This window comes from Camellia sinensis, chromosome 2 (assembly GCF_055761805.1).
Source record: "Camellia sinensis isolate YWXY chromosome 2, ASM5576180v1, whole genome shotgun sequence".
Taxonomy (NCBI): Eukaryota; Viridiplantae; Streptophyta; class Magnoliopsida; order Ericales; family Theaceae; genus Camellia; species Camellia sinensis.
The window spans coordinates 194012815-194027046 of NC_138962.1; positions in this window are offsets into that span (position 1 = coordinate 194012815).

Sequence of the window (14232 nt, forward strand, 5' to 3'; positions counted from 1 at the left end):
GCGTGCGTAGTGAAACCCTAGCTCCTGACAAAATAGGACAGGGAAACCCTACCCCAACATAGGGGTATTTTGGTTCTCACTTGTCTGCTATGTGCTTTTAGAGTGCGTCTCTACAGGAATGCATGTATCAGTTTGCAAGTCTGGGCATCAGGCCTGAGGGCATTACTATCAGTATTTGGGAGTCAGCTTTACCTGTGGGTATCAGACTCGGATTTGGGGCAGAATTTTGGGGCAGAATTCAGTAGAGAGTACACTCATTCAGCTTTGCTCATGTGGGTTATCGTGAAATCAGGCTGAGGTGCTGTCTGTTTTCTCTTTTGCTAGGTAGTCTTGGAACCATAGCTTCAGAAGGCTTCGATATCCCCCGGGTACATTGGACTAGTGCCGATAGACTTTGTTAGGTCAGAAATTCAATTCAAGGGCAACTAGTGTTCTTTCGCTAAGGTGAGGTAAAGAAAAGCCAGTCAGGGCTTATCGATTCATCTAATCCGTCAGTCGCCAGTCACATCACCTTTGTTCAGGCTCAGCAGACCGTGATGGCACAAGGTTCGGAAGAATTTGTGGCCGTGATAGCAGCGCTAAATTAGGGAACTGCCATGCAGGCCGAAACCAGTATTGAAACGCAGCGCCCATCTGGGGCATCTGCCTCACATCCAGCTTTGGGACCCCAGCCGAACTTTGACCCAATTCCGCCAGTTGAAGATTTGCAGGATCCAGATCCTCGAGAAGGGCTGGCTAAAGCCCAAGTTTTTAGACCCCTTGTAGACACCCCATTTTTGACCGACCTTAAGACTCAGACGTCACCGATTGAGCGCTCGGTGATGTTGCATATTGTGCTCGTTCAGAAGTTTCAGAGTTTCAGCTGCGAGCCTTGCTTCCGGACTTCCGGACTCTTTTGTGCTTTGCCTCGGTTTGCGAACCAGGCTCTATTTTCTCTGTTTTCTCTTCTCGAAGGGAGGGAGAGGTCTCGTAGATCATCTCTCAGTGGCCGTAGGCCACGTTTCGTGGTCGTAGGCCATTTTGCCCGTTTGGAGCCCGATTTCCGGTTTTTCGGAGCCGTTGGCCGTGTGCCTCGGTTTGGGACCGCTTAACCACCTCCGTTTGCCTCAGTTTTTGGCATACATCTTATTTTCTCCCTTTTGAGGGACACTGTGGTCCGAGAGACCAACTTCGTGGTCGGACACCACTTCCGGTGCCTAACAGCCCACTTTCGGGGCCCCGAACTGCGTGTTTTGGCTCCTGAACCCTCATTTTGCAATTTTAGGCTTTGACCCGAACTTGAGATAGTCATATTTTGAGCTCCTTTTCATGTTTGATTAAGGACCTCTTGATGTTTGACATCTCCATCTATCACTTGCTTCTTTACCCCTCCATTTTTCCCTTTTCTTGCACGATAGTTTAGGCCTATGTGTATTTATTTTCGTGGCTTGATATAAACTACAAAGTTCCTTGTTTTGAGCCCCTTTTCAACTTTGTTGAAGGACTCTTGGCCATTTGGGACCCGTAGCTACCACTTCCCTCTTTGTCTCACCCTTTTGGCCTTTTTGGGGGGAATTTTGAATCCGAATTTCCCCCCCTTTTTCCCCCTCTTTTTCCACCCCTTTTGCCTATATATACAGCCCCTCCCCTTCAGATTAAAGGGTTAGAAATTTTTGTTTAGAGCTCCTACATTATATATATATCTCTCTCTCTATATTCCAACCATCAAAACTCCAAGTTCCCTACACCATTTCTTCACCATTCCTTCACCACCACCTAGCACCACCACCACCACTCCATACCAGCAATTTGGAGGTCATTTCCAGAGGCAAGGAGCATCTTTTTCTCAAGCCAAGAGGTTGCTAAAGACTAGTCTTCAAGGGTGAGTCTCGTTTTTCCCTTTTTTGCTCTTTTCTTGGTCTATATCTTAGCCCTTCTTGCTTATACATTTGAGCTCCGACCAAAACTGAAAGTGGCCATATTTTGAGCTTATTTTCATCTTTCATTAAGGGTCTTACCCTATTTGGGACCTCCTTGTTGCACTTGCTTCATTACCCTCTTGTATGCCATCCTTCTTGCATGATATTTTTGGCTTGTGTGTGATCTGTTTTGAGGCATGTTATAAACTGTAAGTGTGCTTATTTTGAGCCCTTCTTCAACATTGTTGAAGGGCTCATCACCATTTGATATTTCCATATGCCACTTGCCATTGTAGCCCTCTTTCCCCCCTTTTTTTGCATGATTTATTAGCCTATGGTGTTTTTGTTTTTGGACCTTGATTCGAACTGAAAGTGGTATTATTTTGACCCCCTTGTCATGTTTCATTAATAATATTTTTCTGTTTGGGGCATATTTTGTATACTTAGCGTTGTAACCTCTTTTGGGCCTTATCTTGCATAGCATTTTGAGCATACTTGTGTCTGTTTTTGGGGTTTTTACAGTTCTGTAAAACATCATATTTTTGGCCCCTCTTCAATATTGTAGAAGGCCCCTAACCTGTTTGGGGTCAGCAGCTGTGAGCTGCTTCTTTGTCTCACATTTAGGGCCATTTTTGTATGCTTGTTTTGCCCTGTTTTTGTTTACTGTTTGGCCATGCTTTGAACTGTAAAAATGCTAATTTTGGGGCTGCCTTGCTACTGTCTATTCATTGCATGTCCATATTGTGCATGTTTGGTATAGCTATAGGCCATTTCGGGTGCCAAAATTCATGTTTCGGGACTATTCCATGCATCGGGTGTACTTTCGCCTCATTTCGGGGCTGTTTTCCCCCACATTTCAGTGCTGAAATTCCATTAGCATGTTTGCATATCATTTTCCATGCCATTGCATTGCGTATGCCATTGCCTCGGTTTGCGTGCCCGTGTGCACGCATTTCGAGGCACTTCATTTTCATCCATCGGCCTCTTATGTGAGTGTGGCTGAGGCTCTCTCATGTTAGTATAAGTCCATGTTGCATTCTATATGCCATTTTAGCCATATTGCATTGCATATGCCATTGCCTCGGTTTGCGTGCCCGTGTGCACGCGTTTCGAGGCACTTCATTTTCATCCATCGGCCTCTTATGTGAGTGTGGCTGAGGCTCTCTCATGTTAGTGTAAGCCCATATCATATTTTCATGTCATTTGCATTGCATATGTCATTTTCTCGGTTTGCGTGCCCGTGTGCACGCATTTCGAGGCATCTCATTTTCACAGCATAGTGCATACTAGGTTGTATCTTAGATCGCATTCATGCATTTCTTTAGTTTGTGTGCCCGTGTACACGCATTTCGAGGTATCTCATTTTCACGGCATAGTGCATACTAGGTTGTATCTTAGATCGCATTCATGCATTTCCTCAGTTTGCGTGCCCGTGTGCACGCATTTCGAGGCATCTCATTTTCATAGCATTGAGCATGCTAGGCTGTATCTTAGTTGCATTCATGCATGTCATGCATATTGCATCGTGTTCGGGATAGGAGTTAGCCCGGGTGCGGGAAACGAGGTGCGTTTTGTACTCCGAGTGACGGAATGCGTCTCAATTCCCCAGTCACCGACACTCCGGATCATCCATGATGGAGTTAGGTTTTGTTGTGTTTTCATGTACATTCATTCTACATTGAATTGTGCAATTCAGCTCCTCGGCCATCATGCATCGATATGCGTGATTGGTGGCACGAGGATCGAGACATGCATATATTTGTGAAATACATTGCTATGCCCCTTTCCTGCTCTCTGTTGCAGCAAAAAATCAAGAATCAGCAACTTTCAGGAGTTTGGCGCACATTTCAAGAAAAAGTGCAAACAGAGGCTAATCGGGGCATCCCCGTGGATTTCCGCGCAAAGGCACCCGGGCATGCATCATTCATCATCCGGAGCGGAGTCAAGGCAGTCCCTAGCTTGCATGCCAGTTTTACAGCTTTCTTAGTTAATTTGTAAATTAATTAAGAATTTGTACATTATTTGGACTGTATTATTTGGACTGTACTATTCTTTTATTCGGGACTGTATTATTTATTCGGACCCTCTGCGCGAGGGCACAACTGTAATAAGTGTGCGTGTGTGTGATGTATGTCTTCCAACCCCACGTCTTTCTTCCCTTTTATTTACCCGCTTATGATGGTTAGATTAGGGCATATTTCAATTAGCATACAGTATGACAGCATGTTTGCATTCATTCATCTGTTTTGCATGCACCGAGCTCGGCGCATCATACTAACTGCATTGTATTTTCAATTCTAAGTTGAATACATGTTACCTGTAGCATTTCATATGCCATCATTAGAATAGGCGAGCCTGCTATAGTTGCATTTTGCATGTGTTGCATTAGGCATTTCTGTGTATTTAGGATCATGCATGATTTCTAATGAGCTTCTGTTTTGGCTTGGAGTACTCGGTGAGTTTTATGCTTTAGCATCCTTGCATGCGTGTGAGTGACTGTCATGAATAGCATGCTTACCATGAGGCTACTTGCTTATGTGATATATCTGCCTGAATGCCTGTGGGTGAAGGTTGGGTTACTTGGATTGGAACAATTCATCAAATGTATGTTTTAAGCCCACTAGATAGTGGCAAAATCATGTTTTCTAAGCCCACCTGAGGGTGGCAAATCCACGTCTTAGCCTACTTGCGAGTAGCACCATCAAACCATTTTCAAATAAACAAACATGAAATGTTTTGTTCCAATTCAGGCGATCCAGTCTATACTTGTATGCTGTGTGCATCACATAGTAAATCTAGGCTAATAACCGGAATAAGAACACACAATGTTTTCAAAAATAGATATCATGGTTAGTAGAGGCCGATCTTTGATCGGGCGAGCGGGGGTGCTCACGAAGTGACCTTCACCAATCGTACCCAAGTTCCCGAGCCGAGGCAACTTTGGTGATGACGGACACGTGGCCTTTGGCACCGAGTCAGGGTTTCCTAAATCCCCCCATTAAAAAATATTTAGGTGGCGACTCTGTATCTGACAAGGCAGTCCATGTTTGGCACTTCTTTTCTAAAAATCTGTTTTCTCAAAACGATTTGCCGGATTTGGACTCTTTGGTTCAGATTAAGAACCGTGACAAATTTGAGAGTCCGAGCTGTAGTGACCCCAAATGAACAGAACGGGACTAACCCTTCCGGGGCGTTCGGGGACGTCTATAGTTTCTGGCGACTCCGCTGGGGATTTAGAGAACTTGACTCGAACTCGTGATATCTGGTTTTGACTACACTTGTGTGTTTCTTTGCATTGCATTTGCATTGGTGCGCCTAGGACACTGTGTTTGCCATCTGCTATTCCTAAGCGGTTTTGCCAGAGGCTTGTCTTGTCAAGGCATGTCCATAAGGCTTGCTGGTTACGGGCTCTGCCAGTATGGGAACCCAAACCCCGGTTTTACCGGGGCACCCTTTTTGACCATTCGACCTAGTGCATATTCGGATCCATAGTGACCATTCCAAACTAGGACAGGTTGCTTACCCGTTTATAGGTTGTTTGAAACCGCTGCGTGCGTAGTGAAACCCTAGCTCCTGACAAAATAGGACAGGGAAACCCTACCCCAACATAGCGGTGTTTTGGTTCTCATTTACTTGTTATGTGCTTTGGAGTGCGTCTCCATGCGAATGCATGTATCAGTTTACAGAGTTTGGGCATCAGGCCTGCGGGCACCAGTTTGCGAATTTGGGCATCGGGCCTGCGGGCACCAGGTCGGTATCTGGGTGGATGGCATGCACTATTTTGAGCAATGTACAAATGCTGTTAATTTTACTTTCTGACTTGGGTATTGGGTCAGTCTTGTTGTGTTGTATTGAGTCAGTCCTTTTGTATTGAGTCAGTCGAGTCAGTCTTGTTGTATCAAGTCAATCTTGTTGTGTCAGAGTCGGGTGATTTCGGGGGTGTTACCTCAGACATCACTATCTTGTTTTGTGTTTGTCTTTTACACTTTTTTGAGTCTGTTTCTGCCATGGGGCCAGTTGCACCAGAAGATCTGAATGAAACAACAGTGATTTTCATACTTTTGAGTTTGTTTCCGCCTTGAGCCGGTTGTGCTAACAAATTGGAATGGAACGGAAGTGCATTTTCACCTACTTTTCTATGCCTTGAAATCATTGCATTGACCTAAGTTTTTCAAAAAACTTTTTTTCAACACTGTGATGAAATCAAAGAGGAAGGAATTCCTCTGGATTTGCAAAATTTGATCAATTGAGAGAAAGAGAGGCATGCTAAGCCCTTAATGAATGAGATCATGCTTGTTAGTGTGAGTACTGAGAAGGATCCTAGCTTGATCTATATTGGTCTTACACTGTCTTCTGCGTGAGCGATTTGTCGCTTTCATAAAAGATTTCAAAAAATGTTTTGCGCGATCCTGCGAAGACTTGTGTGGAATCGCTCTTAAGATTGTGCGGCCTAGGATCGCTCTCAGCCTCGAGACTTGACCCCTTTGCTTTCAAACCTTGAACTTGGATTCAAAATGTTCAACAGTCAACCACAATGTGAGGCCTGTGTGGCCAGATCTGAGGCAACCCACGAACTAGGGGCAAGAAGGTCAGATCAAGAAGATCACATGTCATCAAAAGAAGCTTGCAAAGCTCGATCAGAAGCAGCCCTTGAACTAGGGGCACAAAAAATGTCAGATGTGCTTGAAGAGTCGAAAAATTAGGATGTTTCTCAAGCTAACGAAGATGGGCAAGAATGCCAAATCCCAGAAGAGAGGAAAGAAGAAAGTATTCCTGAAAGACAATTGAGTTCCTATCCGCAACACTAGGGGCAAATTCAACCCCCATTGGATGGACTTCTACATCATCAACAAACAGCAGCCATTCTTCTGGATTCAGATGGCTTCAAGATCCTAAAACCATTTGACATGGACAAGTTACACTTTTTACCCTTGAGAGGCTCGCTGGGCCAAAAACCCAGAAGGGCGACCCATGCAAAAGTTAGAGCATGAAAAAGAAGAAAAAGAACAAAAAAGAGAAAATGCAAAGAATGAAAAAAGAAAAAGATGAAAAAAAAATGAAAATGAAAAAAAATGAAAAGAATTGAAAAGAAAAGAAAAACAGAGCTCGCAAGGTTGAAAACCCGGAAGGGCGGCCTTGGCAAAAGTTAGAGCGCAAAAGAATAGGTTAATACCCGAGTGTATTTTTGCCCCGGAACTACGTCAGGCTTGATTCCCATATTTGGGATACGTAGGCAACTTCGTTCTGAAGTCCAGCCATAAACATTTCCAAATCGACTGTGTCCATGTAATGGTCCTGATCATCTTTATTTTCTCTATATCCGAGAGTTCGGTTGTGATCGTCACTTTGAGGACTGATTACAGTGCACTGTGGTGCCATTTAGACAAAGGGCAACTTTCCGTTGCCGTGTAGTGCCATTCAGATAAGGGGCAATTTTCCATTGTTTTGGATCTGAGGTTGTGCATCTCTAGAGTAGATTCTATGTTGGTCGAGCAGTGGCCATTTGTAAAAACAATTTTTGAGAATTTTTAATGAGGTTGACTAATTTTCTCTCGAAAATTATTTCATTTTTCCAAAACTGGACCATATCTTGGACCCAAAAAGGGGAAATTTTCAGTGCTCATAACCTGACTTGCATGATTTTGAATCAAACGTTGAACAAGTATGTTAATCTAACTCTCATATTGGTCAAAATTATTTTAGTAGAAAACCAAAATAAAAAATGGTCAAAATGATGAACTAGGGGCACAGTTGAGTCAGGTGTTCTATCTTTTCCCCATTGTCAACATACTTGCTAGAAAATGGCACTTTACTTGCCAGAAAGGGCACTCTATCTGCCAGAAAAGGGCACAACTGGAGCTAACAGTAAAGGGCCGAAAGCTCTCTCATCCTCTGAGCAGCGAGGTATCAAGGCAAGTGCGAAACACGAACTAGAAAGGGAGCAGGATATTCCATTCCCTTATCCGAAAAGGTCTGGTCACATCTGAACTAGCCAAGGGCGTCATCAACTGATGTCAGCTGCAGATTTGCTACACACCCAATTGTAGCGCAACCCCTCTGTGGGAAAGTTCACTGTTGTGAGCAGAAGAAGAAGAATCTAGCGGAATGCTAGGGGCAAGAGCCCACAACTTCCTGTTTATCCATCAACCACCCAGGGGAGGGATAAAAATGAGAGATTGAAGAATAGAGAGATGTGTGCTGAGAGAAAACATGAGAAAAGGGCTTTTTCAACAAACTAGAGATTGAGTGCCAGAGTGATGTGAGAATCACAAATAAGAAAGGGTGGGAAACAATACTCGAAGAAACAAGCTCCATGTGCACATTTGAGTCTTGTGTTTTGTTGTGTTTTTGTTTGTCTCGTTTCTTGCCTTGAGTCGTTTCGAATGTCAATAGATGTGTTTAGGTTGTTTTACCTTTGTTTTCCGTTGTTGAGTCGTTTTTGCTGTGGTCAATCGTAGGCTCAATACCCAATCAAAAACTCATTCTCAATTTCAATTTCAAAAATGAATTGTTTTGTGCTCAGAGTGCTGTGACGTTCTCCACATATGTGCAAAACAGGATTTGTCCTTTCATAAAACTGCAGGGTTCAACCCAGGTCATACGAGAATTGTAAAACCAGGACCTATCTGAAGCTATATAGGTTCTGGACCGCGAAGCAAAAGAAAAGAGGAAAAATCAAAGCATTTGAGTTTGTTTTAACTTCAGAAAAGTTTCGAAATCACATTCCAAATGCACCTCCTCAGGCCTTGTCAATGCTCTGAAGTATGAGTGTGCCTCTACCTCAAGCTCAAGCTCAAGCCTGTTTCAAAGCCAGAATGGCGATCAAAATGCTATCACCGAGTACCAATCCCTGCCAGGGGCATCTTGGCTATGTTCGCAATGAGTTCCTAGGAGACCAACTGCGACGGTGGAAACTAGAGTTCGAATGGTTGATGCATAAAACGCAAAGGTTTGGAATTTCTGAGACTAAAGTCTGGTTTAAATACCAAGGGGTGTATCCCCGGCTTGAAATCTGTATGGAAGCCCCATAGGTTGAGATAGAATGTATGCGCCTCAACTCTGGATACTAAACCAACCTAGTCTGCCACCCCGTTGGAGAATTGGGAAAGTTGCGAATATGATCGGGAAGAAAAGCGGCATCCGTGGTTTTCACATGCGGATGTTATCTCTTGCCAATGTGAATAGGGTGTACCCTTTTGAGCTGAGCGTGTTGCCAAGTCCTCTGAGAGGTAGGTTGGAGGCACCAGAGTACATATTTGATGCCCCTTTATTGCATAGAATGTGCACTTTCATTTACACTTCTGTTGCATGCGTGTCGCGCACCGTTATGATTCATGCATAAAATATGCTTGCTTTCGATTCCGCATAGAATATGCTTTGCTTTCAATCATGCATAGAATGTGCTTTCGATGTTGCATAGAATATGCTTGCCTCATGCAAAGAATATGCTTTCAATTTTGCATAGAATATGCTTTGCTTGTCTCATGCATAGAATATGCCTTCAATATTGCATAGAATATGCTCTTGTTTCATGCATAGAAAATGCACTCTTCCATACTTGCATAGAAAATGCTCGTATCTTTCGCATAGAAAATGTTCATATCTCTCGCATAGAAAATGCACCTCATTTGCATAGAACATGCATTTTATCGCACTATCTTGTGCACTTACACTTTGTGTCCCACTCGCACTTTCTTGTGCACTTACACTTTGTGTCTCACTCGCGCTTTCTTGCGCATCGCACTGTCATGTGCATTCTCTGGTCTAGGAGACCTTAAAATCCTGCTTTAATCACTTGCGCTTTCTTGCGTATCGCACTATTTTGTGCAGTCTACACTCGCTCTTTCTTGCGCATCGCACTGTTTTGTGCAGTCTACACTCGCGCTTTCTTGCGCATCGCACTGTTTTGTGCAGTTTACACTTGCGCTTTCTTGCGCATCACACTATCCTGTGCATTTCATTACATGCTCTCATCTTGCATAGAAAATGCTTGTATCTTTTGCATTGTTCGTGCTTTTTTTTTTTTTTTTTTTTTGCACGCCTCACCTGCACTTGTTAATGCATTGCATTGCATCGCGCTATTTTGCGCACCTTACTTGTACTTGTTAGTGCGTTGCACTCGCGCTGTTTTGCGCATCTTACTTGCACTTGCTGTTGCATTGTATCGCACTATTTTGTACATTTGCATTGTTCGCATTGTCTTGCGCACCTTGTGGTTGTGTGCCACTCGCATTCATCTTGTTCGCACTGTCTTGTGCACTCACCCGGTCTAGGAGACCTTAAATCCTGCATCTTTGCTTGCACTTTCTTGCGCATCGCACTTTCTTGTGCGTTGTATCTCACTCGCATTATCTTGTAAACCTATTTAGCACTATTTTGTGCATTTTCTCTACATCGCACTGTCTTGTGCATTTTCCCGATCTAGGAGACCTTAAATCCTCTAAAGGTGCAATTCCTTTGGTGTTTGTCATGCCCGAACGACTTCCAGTGGTCTGGTATAGCCACCTGCCTGTGTTTGCGATGAGTTCCTAGGAGACCAACTGAGACGGTGGAAACTAGAGTTCGAATGGCTCATGCCTAGAACGCAAAGGTTCGGGATTTCTGACACTAAAGTCTAGTTTAAATACCCAGGGGTGTATCCCCAGCTTGAAATCTGTATGGAAGCCCCATAGATTGAGATAGCACGTGTGTGCCTTAATTCTGGATATTGAACCAACCTAGTCTGTCACCCTGCTGGAGAATAGGGAAAGCTGCGACCATAGTCAGGGAGAAAAGTAGTACCTGTGATCTGGAAACGCAACCAAGGAAAAGGGGAAGATTCCCTAGCAGCATTAGGTAGGTCATTGCCAATTGCCCCTGTAAGGTATTTTCACTTCCCAACTACATTGCATTTTGTTATTTATTACGTCTATTGCATTGTACATAGCATCTATCGCATGCATTTACTGCATTGTCCGTTTCATCATGCATCCTTTCCATTTTAAGCTTAGTCTGGCATGTGCCCATACTTTTCGCGTTAAAGCATGGTTCTGTGATTATGTGTACGTGCCTATTCCACTAAGAGAATTGTGGTTTAAGGGTGTCGGCACCTTTTCTGTGTTAGATATGGTCTGTTTTGTGTCTATGCCTTTTCTAGGCAAAATGTGGTTTGGCCGCTTGCCTTATCCATTGCATCCATTACATTGTAGTTTGTTTTGTTGCATTCAGCATGTAGGATCACGATCTTTCCTCAGAAGATCACCCCTCACTTATATCATGCTACCCAATTACTTGTATTCTTTCTGTGAAATACATAGTTCTGTCTGTGCATGCACCTATTCCACTACGAGAATTGTGGTTAAAGCGCCCCGGCACCTTTTCTATGTTACACATAGTTTGATTTTGTATCTCCATCCCTTTATGATATTTGTGCAGTTTTCGCACTGCTCGTGGTTTGATCATATTATTGCATTGCATTATATATCATTTAACTGTTTTGTTGCATATCATTTGCATCTTGCCCCTGAACAACGCTGGTTTGATTCCTTGCAAAGGGATACGTAGGTAGCCTGCGGGCGCAACCATTTATTTATCCATATTTTGCTTGTTTGTCCAAGTCTTCAGTCTTGCCAAAAATGGGTCGTCTCTGGGCTTTGACATCCACTCACGTCATTTCATGACTTCTGAGCTCTGTCAAAGAGGGGCAACTGTAGACACCCCATTTTTGACCGTCCTTAAGACTTGGGCGCTACTGATGGTTTACTTGGTTGTGAAAGTGGTGCAGTACAAAGGTTCGATTTCTTTGGTAAATGGAGAGTCAAATCCACCCCACATCCCATTTTGGACAAAAGCTATTTTGGATGGTTTTTAGACCTTAAAACCCTCTCTTTCAAATATTTTTGAAATGAAGTTCCTACGATGTTTTTGAGGCTCGTATTTTGTTAAATGTTGCGCTTTTCTGTAAACCGAGCGAGGACAAAGTGGAAATGAACGAAAGAGAGATGAAATCTTTGAAAAATCTTTCAAAAAACCTTATTCGGGGGTTTGAATTTAAAGAAAAGAGGAGTGGAGAGAAGAAACCTAGTTGAGGAAGAAGTGGGGCATGAATCGCTAAGAGAGAGTCGAGCGGTCCTCGTTAAATCAAGCTTATCCATTTGTACACTTGGATTTAAGCTATGAGGCCACCACCGTTGGAAATCTTACTTATGGGGCTTCATTTTTCACTTAAGAATCTCCTAAAGCCGAGTCCAGATGGGGGAGATATGATTGGTTGAAGTTGGGCATCATTCTGGTTGGACCAAAACTAGGCAACCTTCACTAAAAGAGGGTTATCTCTTAGCACACATGGAATTTTGATGTGAGGCTTCCATAATTGGAAAGAAGACTTCCGGGGCTACACTTTAGGCTCAAGAATGACCTACAAATGAGTCCAGATGAAGGAATTAGGCATGCTTCCAATCAGGGACCAGGGCTGATTTTTTCCATTGGCCTCTATGGGAGTCCATCAGCCACAATTGGACCTCATCGGCCATAGGTCGGCCAAAAGTGAACCTCATCGGCCAAAAATGATGGCGGTCAACACCAAAGATGGCCGGTCGGCTAGAAGTGTCCAGAAAGCCCAGAATTGACAGATATTTCTCCTCTAGCTGTTTCTAGCTGGTGCCACCTGTTCTAGCTCAGATATTTCGACCAAAGGTGATATTTTGCTATATAATGAAGCCTTTATCTCATTTTCAAGGGTTAGAACTTTTAGAGAACATTTTTTGGCAAAAGGTTTGGGAGCATCTCACACTTGAATCTCTCTCTCTACAATCCTCTCTTGAGCATTTGTGCTAGAAGGCTTGTATGCAACCATCTTCAACCTATCAACCCTTAAGAAGAGTTGATCACCATTGGCTTGAGGTCCCTTGGAACCTATTTTTGGGCTGATTGAAGGTTGTTTGGCTCAGATTTTGGCTGGTTTTGCTGCTGTCCTTCAAGGTTCTTCAAGGGAAGAGATGGCCGATCGGCTATCTAGCGTGCCGATCGGCTATAAGTATTTGGCCGATAGATTCAAAACTGGTCGATGACCCTCATCTCTTGGCCGATGGCCTTACCACTTGGCTGATGACCTCTCAGCATGTCCATGAGGTAGATCGGAAGTGTTTCTGAAGTTAGCTCAGTTTTCAGACGTCTAAAACAGTGCAAATAGAGGCAACATGAGGCATGGCAATGAATTTCCGAGCGAAGCAATCGAGCATGCATCATTCATCATTCCGAGATAGGGCTATGGCAGCTTGTTTCAGCTTCTTTCCTTCCTTACTTAGTTGGTTTTGTAACTTAATTAATTTGCTTAATTAGTTAAGGTGTTGTAATAATTAATTAGTGTAGCGTAGCTAGCTAGTTTATTTATTCAAACCCTCCGTCGAGAGGGCGAATTTTGTAATAAGTGTGCGTGAGTGTGTGAATGTCTTCCAACCCCACGTTTTTCTCCCTTTTACTTAACTGCTTACGATTGTTAGTTCTAGGTCACGTTTTGATTAGCATCCTGATGCTATGCATGTTTGCATCATTCATCTGTATTGCATGCACCGGGCTCGGCACATCATACTAACTGCATTATATTTCAATTCTTACTTGAATACATGATTATCAAGTTGCATTTCATATGCCATTTTAGAATAGCCGAGCCTATTTCTAGTTGCATTTTACATGTGTTGCGTTAGCCATCTTAACATAGCTAGGATCATGCATTGATTGCTAACTAGCTATTGTTTTGGCTCAGAGTACTAGGTAAGCTTTTATGCTTTAGCATCTTGCATGAGTGTGAGTGTTAACATGATAGCATGCTTGCCATGAGGCTAACTTGCTTATGTGTTAAATTGCCTGAATGCTTGTCGGTGAAGGTTGGATTGCTTGAATTGGAACAATACATTGAAATGCGAGTTTTAAACCCACTTTGCGGAGTGGCAAAATCATGTTTTCTAAGCTCACTTGACGGTGACAAATCAACGTCTTAGCCTACTGATGAGTAGCACCTTCAAACCATTTTCAAACAAACATGAGATGTTTTGTTCCAATTTGGGCGATCTGGTCTATACTTGTATGTTGTGCGCATCACATAGGAATTCTAGCTAATAACCGGAATAAGAACGCATGTGTTTTCAAAAACAAGATATCATGTTAGTAAAGGCCGATCTTTGATCGGGCGAGCAGGGGTGCTCATTGCATGACCTTCCCCTCTCGTACCCAAGTTCCCGAGCCAAGGCAACTTTGGTGATGACGGACACATGGCCTTAGGCACGAGTCAGGGTTTCCTAAATTCCCGCAAAATAAAATATTTACACGGCGACTCTGTATCTGGCAAAGCAATCCA